The following is a 6,887-nucleotide window of genomic DNA, read 5'->3' as shown; positions in this document are numbered from 1 at the left end:
AGAGAAAAAGACCAATGACGCATAAGTACGATTCCTCAGGGTGTGGACACTAGCAGCCTGACTGGTGCTGCCAATCTCTGGATGTATTCAGTGTCTGAATTCAGGCGTGCCCTGTCCCTGTCCTTGGCTCTGTGCTGGGCTCTGGACTTGGTCTTGTAGCACTCCTAGAGCAGAGGGAGAGGCGGGATGAGAGCAGCCATGAGAGAGGTCCTTACTGAAAATTCTAGGGAGTGGTACAGTTGGGAGCAAAAGGCAGGGAGGGAGGTGTCCAGGTGTCCGCCGGGAGGACTGGGGGAGACTCTAGCCACACCGGAATCATGCGGAGAATCCTGCCGGAAGTGGGACAGGCTGTGACCAGAAGTGGGAAGGGCTGGTGACCGAAGCAGCCTGAGAGCCCCAGTGACGTCAGACAAGTCGGTGAGGCGCTAGGGGTTTCGTCTTTCCCAGAACCGAAGAGCAAGGGGAGGCTGCTTAAACGTCTGCCCGGGTGAGCCCGGCGCTCAGGTACATGTTTAAGGGGAAGGATTTTTGCTTCCACCTTCGTCGTGCGCTCCGTGGCTGGGTGGCCCGCTGGGGCCTTGAGCAGCTGGAACTGCGTTCCTGGCTTCTGGCATCTTCTGTTCAGTTCTCGTAGAGCGGTCCCAGGAACGGCCTCAGAGCAGTCGGGGAGTTAGCGGGAGAGTGGAGCTGTGGTTTGAACCGGATGTGCCCGCTTAATGCAGTGATGATGTTGAGGGCGTGGGGCTGCCTTCCGACGGTGGTTCTCAGCGGGGTTGGTTGCTGGAGCCCGGTTGGACCCCCGTTGCTCTGTAGCTTCCTGGCTCAGCTGCCCTGCAACCCTCCTCCACCTGAGCTCCATTCCCTGCCTGGACCCTCAGCACGGCCTGAACCATGGGGCTGCCCAATCTGGGCGTGATGCAGAGTAACCCTTTTTTCTTCCTGAAGTTAAGTTTTCTTTTTAAAGATTTACTTATGTATTTGAAAGGCAGAGTTGGAGCGGGGAGAGGCAGAGAGAGAGAGAGAGAGAGAGAGAGATCGGTCTTCGGTTCGCTGGTTCACTCCCCAATTGGCTGCAACGGCCGGAGCTGCACCGATCCGAAGCCAGGAGCCAGGAGCTTCTTCCAGGGCTCCCACGTGGGTGCAGAGGCCCCCTGAAGTTAGTTTTCTCAGGTATTTTGTTCTAATGATAAAAAGCTGGTGAAAACACCTGGTCAGGCCTCTAATTTTCTTCAGGACGTGGTATATGTAGTAAGTGTGGATGGGTGAGTTGCTGACACTCACCCTGAGGCCATGGGTGTTGCCAGCGATAAAGGCTTTTGAGTTCAGCGCTGCCGCAGGCTTAGAGTGGTCTGGGAACTGGTGACATCTTGTTTCCAGAGTCCATTCTCTCCTCGAACAAGAATCTGGCTGAGTGGTTGTAGCCAAATGTTTCTGGCCAAATTTGGGTATAGTTTTTAGAAACTCTGTTTCCAAGTTCATGCAGTGCTCATGTGCTTCGTTTTTGATCCTGTGTCCAGAGACAGCAACCATGTCCAAGAGCAGGTGTTTTCTTTTGTGGCTTTGATGTGTTGTAGGATGAGCAGGTCATATCTCACCCTCGACTTACTCTATGGGATGCACCCATAATGCTTAGTAGTTGTAATAAAATGAATAAGTAAATAACCGATGTGATTTTTAAAAAGATGTGTTTTATTTATTTGAAAGCAGAGTTACAGAGAGGGGGGAGAGAGAGAGAGAGAGAGAGAGAGAGAGAGAGAGAGATCTTCCATCTGCTGGTTTTTTCTGCGAATGGCCACAACGGCTGGGCTGGGGCAGGCCAAAGCCAGGAGCCTGCAACTCCACCAGGATCTCCCACATGGGTGGCAGGGGCCCAAGTACTTGGACTGTCTTCAGCTGCCTTCCCAGGTGTATTAGCAGGAAGCTGGATCAGAAGTGGAACTGCCAGGACTTGTACTGGTGCTCAGTACCAGTACAACACCATTGCTGGTGTTGCAAGCAATGGATTAACTAACTCTGAGTCACAATGCCAGCCCCAATAACAGATGTTAATTTGGATCATCTCATGATATTTAAATATGGTTCAATAATTTTACTTTACATTTCCACATCTCAATCTCTATAATAGTAATAGCCTCTAATTAGAATATTATGAGTTTCTCAGGGGATTTGTCAAAGCCTTTCTCATGAATGCTCTAGGAGTGCAGCTTTTATATATCAACAGTAGAGTCATGATATTTTAATAACTTTATTTCCCTCAGCTAAATCCAAAGATGCCAAAGAAAGAAGAGATACACAGAAACTGTATCATTTTTATCATGTGTTTGGAAGGTCTTTGGTAGGAAGTAACAGATCAGTAAGGATTACAAAAGTGGGCTCGCTGCCATCTCCAGCAAATTCTTCCGGGCAGAAGAAAAGACAACATCAGGTGCGTTCTTGGGCTAGCGGAGCTCATTGCTGTGGGGGTCTGGAGACTCTACTCCCACCCTGTGAGACCTGCGTTAACTTTACTCAGCATGGCAACACTGGTAATCTCATGTTATTGGAGAAAAAAATATTTTGTTTAAAAAAGTACTCCCAAGTACTAACCATGAATTATAGCAGATAAAGGACCTTATTCTCCTTTTAGAACACTGGGAAAATGAAGGGAGGTGTAACAAAGAAAACAAAATCCTAATGGGACCATCATAGAATTGAGCACTGGGAATGCTTTGGTGAATTCCCTCACAGTCACACTTCTGTCCAATGTTATTAAACATCTTTTGAAACATAATTTTGTGGATGGATACTCCTCCATAATATGGCAATGTCGTGGTTTGTTTAGTTATTTCTTTGTTGGAATATAGAAAAACAAGTAAGGAAAAGAAAAGAAAACTCCACATTCTCATGTCCCACAAGTAACTGTGAATATTTTGGCATACACCTGTGCAGTCCTGTATTGTCTGTTGTTTTTTCTATATGTATTCCACATCTACTAATAGTATAGCTGACTTCTTTCTATATCATTAAATATACAATAAATTCAAAATAGTATGTTATTTCCCAAATTTTAAGCAACTTTAATAGAAAAATCGAGCACACACACACACACACACAGAGCTAATTCAGGCTATTCACAAAGGTACTTAAAGTGTGAAAAATAACTAACATTTTACCTTCTTCAAAGACCTGGTCCTATTAACTTTGGTGAACATCCTTCCAAACACTTCCAGTCTATACACTCTTACTACATGCATAGTTTACAGTTTACATATGGCTTTATACTTTTTTCCCATTAAACAGTGTGCTTTCTAAAACTTTTCATTGCAATGAGTGAAAAATAAACTTTCGCTTTTAATATTTGCATAATATTCCATGTTTATTTTTCTATGTTTCCTTTTTAATCTTTAATACGTGTGCATTATTTTACTGTTATAACCCTGGTGCTCTTTTCTGTTTAACCACAGAGATACCCAGTAGCATTCTGTGAGTGTGCCTGCTTTTTTGTTTAACATCATCTCAACAAGAGATTTTGATTGCAAATTCAAATACCAGTGATATGAGTATTAGTCTATTTGTGTTTCTTCCCCTGTGACTTTCTGTTTTATCTCCTTTACTATTTGCCATTGTTATTATTATTTTGCTTATTGACTGCTAAAACCTATGATGAGGGAACTTCAGAAAGTTCGTGGGAGAGTGGGCCTTTGGCACACTACTTAAGTTGCTGCTTGGGACGCCTGCATCCCGTGTTGGAGTGCTTGGTTCAAGTTCTGGCTGCTCTGCTCCTCATCCAGCTTCCTGATAGCGCACACCCTGGGAAGCAGCAGAGGATGACTCAAACACTGGGGTCCATGCCACTCAAATAGAAGACCCCAGCCCAGCCCAGCCGAGCCCTGACTATTGTGGGCATTTGGGGAGTGGACCAGCAGATGGGAGATCTCTTTTCATCTTTCTGTCTTTCTGCCTTTCAAATAAAGTTTAAATTAATAGATATTGAAAAGTTTATGTTCCAATAAAATTAGATAACTTTATTTCAGTGCAAAAATTTTGAAATCCAAGCATTTTTTTAAATAATATACATTTTGGTGCATTTCTGAAGCCCCCTCTGTATTTGCTTAAACACATTTTCTTAGTGCTCATTTTTGGTGCTTTAGGAAGTGCAGTCGTTGGGCTGTTATCCTGTAGATGGTACTCTGCAAGCATACTTTCTCCTCTTGCGTAGGGTGTGCACTCCCCTGAGGAGCTGGTGTCATTTGCTAGTGCTCAGATTCTTTTTTTTTTATACATTCCACAATTACATTTTTTTTTTCATTTTCGATTCTCTTTATATACAGAAGATCAGTTTAAGTGCTCAGATTCTTAGATGGCCTGTATTTCCATGCTGGGGGTGGAAGGCTGGGCTAAGTAAAGATGAGCCTGGAGAACTGGACAAGAGAGTTAGCCAGAGAATGGTCATGGTGGCATTTTCCATTGCAAGCAGTATTCCAGCTATTGCAATTTTAGGTCTGCTTTTTATCTATTCATAACTGCTTTCATCATATCCTGTTCTCTTGGCTACCACTGCACAAGAGTTGTATTTGATTTCTATACAGTGCAATGTGTCACACTCCAGGGAGTTTTTGTAATTTTACCAGTTGGTCTGGTCATATAAAAGATACTTATCCTCATTGGACCTTTGTTGGGTGTTTCTTAGACTCAGCACAGATCTGGACTGCCTAAACACTGGCTTTCAGTATAATGGACTAAGGGGTTAACAGCTGAGAAGATAGAGAAAAGGAATAGCCAATTACCATCTTTGTGTATAAAAAAAGATATTTACATTTAATTCTTTGCAACACCAAAGGTCCAATTTGATGTCCTTAAGTGCTCTGAATGCTAAACTAATAGTCCAAGATATTAAATATTTCCTTCCAAATATAAAAAGTATTAATCTGGAAACAACTGCTTTTATGTTTATTTAATTTTATTTCTATTTTTTAGAAGAAAAATGCAGAAAAACTTATTGAAGAAAATCAAAAGAGACAACTAGCTAAACTAGAGAAAAAGGAGGAAGAGAGATGGAATAATTTGTCTCTCTCTATTGAAAAAGAAATTAAAGAGAATCTTCACTCTGGAATCAAAAGACTAGAAGATTTTCTCCAGATATGTGCTGTTAAATCTGTAAAATTTATTGCAGAAATGGTTGGATTGGATGCCTGTTTCAAATTATGGAAAGAATGCTGTCTAAAACCAGGTATATAAGGACATCAATTCTAGAAGTTTCTTGAAATCAGAGATTAATAAGGACAGCAAAAGAGCTGGCATTGATTCTTCTGTGATTATGGAACTCTTTTGAAGTCTTAAAAATTAGAAGGATTTCCTCTTGTTGGATCCACAGTTGTTTGTGTGTGAAAGGCATTAGTGGAAAGAGTCAATTCAAAAGTCAATGCAGCAGACAGTTCTTCATAGCCAGCCATTGGCCAAATACCATACACACACACACACACACATAAAATTGTTAAATTCTCACAATTCTTTGGGATAGGCTTCCTATCTTGATATAATACGTAAAGCCCTAGGAGAACCAATTATGTGCCTGAATGTCAGTGACACAGTAATATTTTTAGTGAAAAGTCTACTTCAATCTATATGCACAAATTGAATAAGTAATAAATTGGGATATAACCACAGTGTTGTGGCTGAAGGCCAGAGAATGAGAAATTTTGATTGGAGATAAGATAAAAAAATACTTATCTCTTAATTGTGGTCACAGAAAAGTAATTATTAGAAGAGTAATAAAAGAGTATAGAATGGTCATGTTCTTAGGAAATTATTGTATCATTTTATGTAGATTATTTTGTTTAATCTTGATAATAACCATGTGAGGTGAGCCCTGTGGTTAATATCTCCCTTATACAGAGAAAGAAAACAAGGCTGAGAGAAGTAATTTGCCATGTTTCTATGTCAGAAACAGGCGCGTTAAGTTTGCATTTCAGGTATGTGATGAATTTTGTGAATATGTGCCCTGTAGTTTTTGTCAAAGCAGGCATCCTGTTTTTCGCTTGCTAAGTCTAGCAGCACTTTTAGAATCTAAGAGCCCACACTTTTAATTGTCATGCAGAACTGGGAGTTGTGAGTTCTTTGATTATTGTGAGTGGTTCATGTGAATATGCTTTCTTTAAAATCTTAAAATTAAGTCAGCGCTGGGGTAGAGTGTGGGTTGTTATCACTCTCTTGCTTCACTTAGGTCATGCAATTGTTTTACTTCAACAGAAGCAGAATCCAAAGATATAAATGTGGTAATTCAGATGATAAGAGGATTCACATACTGCACAAGAAATACTCAGAATTGTTACAGAATACACACAGGCAAAAATTAGCCAAATATCTAAAATATATCGGTTTTGACAACTTGGCACACATGTTATGTCCTCAGGTAAATGCCACGGAAGATACTATTTGACATTCGTGTGAGTGTGTGTGTGTGTGTGTGTGCCTGTGAAATATTTTATGGGATATATTGAGAATCAATACCTGTCACCAGAACTGTATATTCTGAATATATTGAGAATCAGTATACATTAGATTAAGCTAATAGTTCACAGTTAACCATGCATTATACTGTATAGACACAGGTCTAATGTTTATGACTGTATTTTTCTAGGATTCATAGTTATCCACACAGCTGACTTCCCATCTTACCCAGGATGCCAGGGCTATACGCATTGGGTTCCTAGTTACCTTTGTTACTAGTTCCAACAGATTCTGTTGAGTACAGAGAACTATGTTTGCTGCGGAGTTTTGTGGCAGCTGTTTTTGGTAGTTCATCCCCTCAGCTCATAGCCAGGCTGCTGCTTTTCCATGTGCCTGTGCCAGATGAATGCAACGCTGTGGCGAGTCTTCACTGGAGACCATCCAGTATTGTGTAGCCT

General features: G+C 41.3%; 1 long non-coding RNA gene across 1 annotated transcript; it reads left to right on the top strand.

Moving 5' to 3' along the window:
• Positions 1–381: 381 nt before the first annotated feature.
• On the top strand, positions 382–6,325 carry LOC138843584 (uncharacterized). The gene is made up of 4 exons (XR_011378524.1): positions 382–504; positions 2,259–2,425; positions 4,957–5,209; positions 6,229–6,325. It is a non-coding gene; the product is annotated as an uncharacterized lncRNA (long non-coding RNA).
• The last annotated feature ends 562 nt before the right edge of the window (positions 6,326–6,887 follow it).

Source organism: Oryctolagus cuniculus, chromosome 8, assembly GCF_964237555.1.
Source record: "Oryctolagus cuniculus chromosome 8, mOryCun1.1, whole genome shotgun sequence".
Lineage (NCBI taxonomy): Eukaryota > Metazoa > Chordata > Mammalia > Lagomorpha > Leporidae > Oryctolagus > Oryctolagus cuniculus.
Note: the sequence above shows the minus strand (reverse complement) of the source record. Positions and strands in the feature narration are given on the sequence as shown.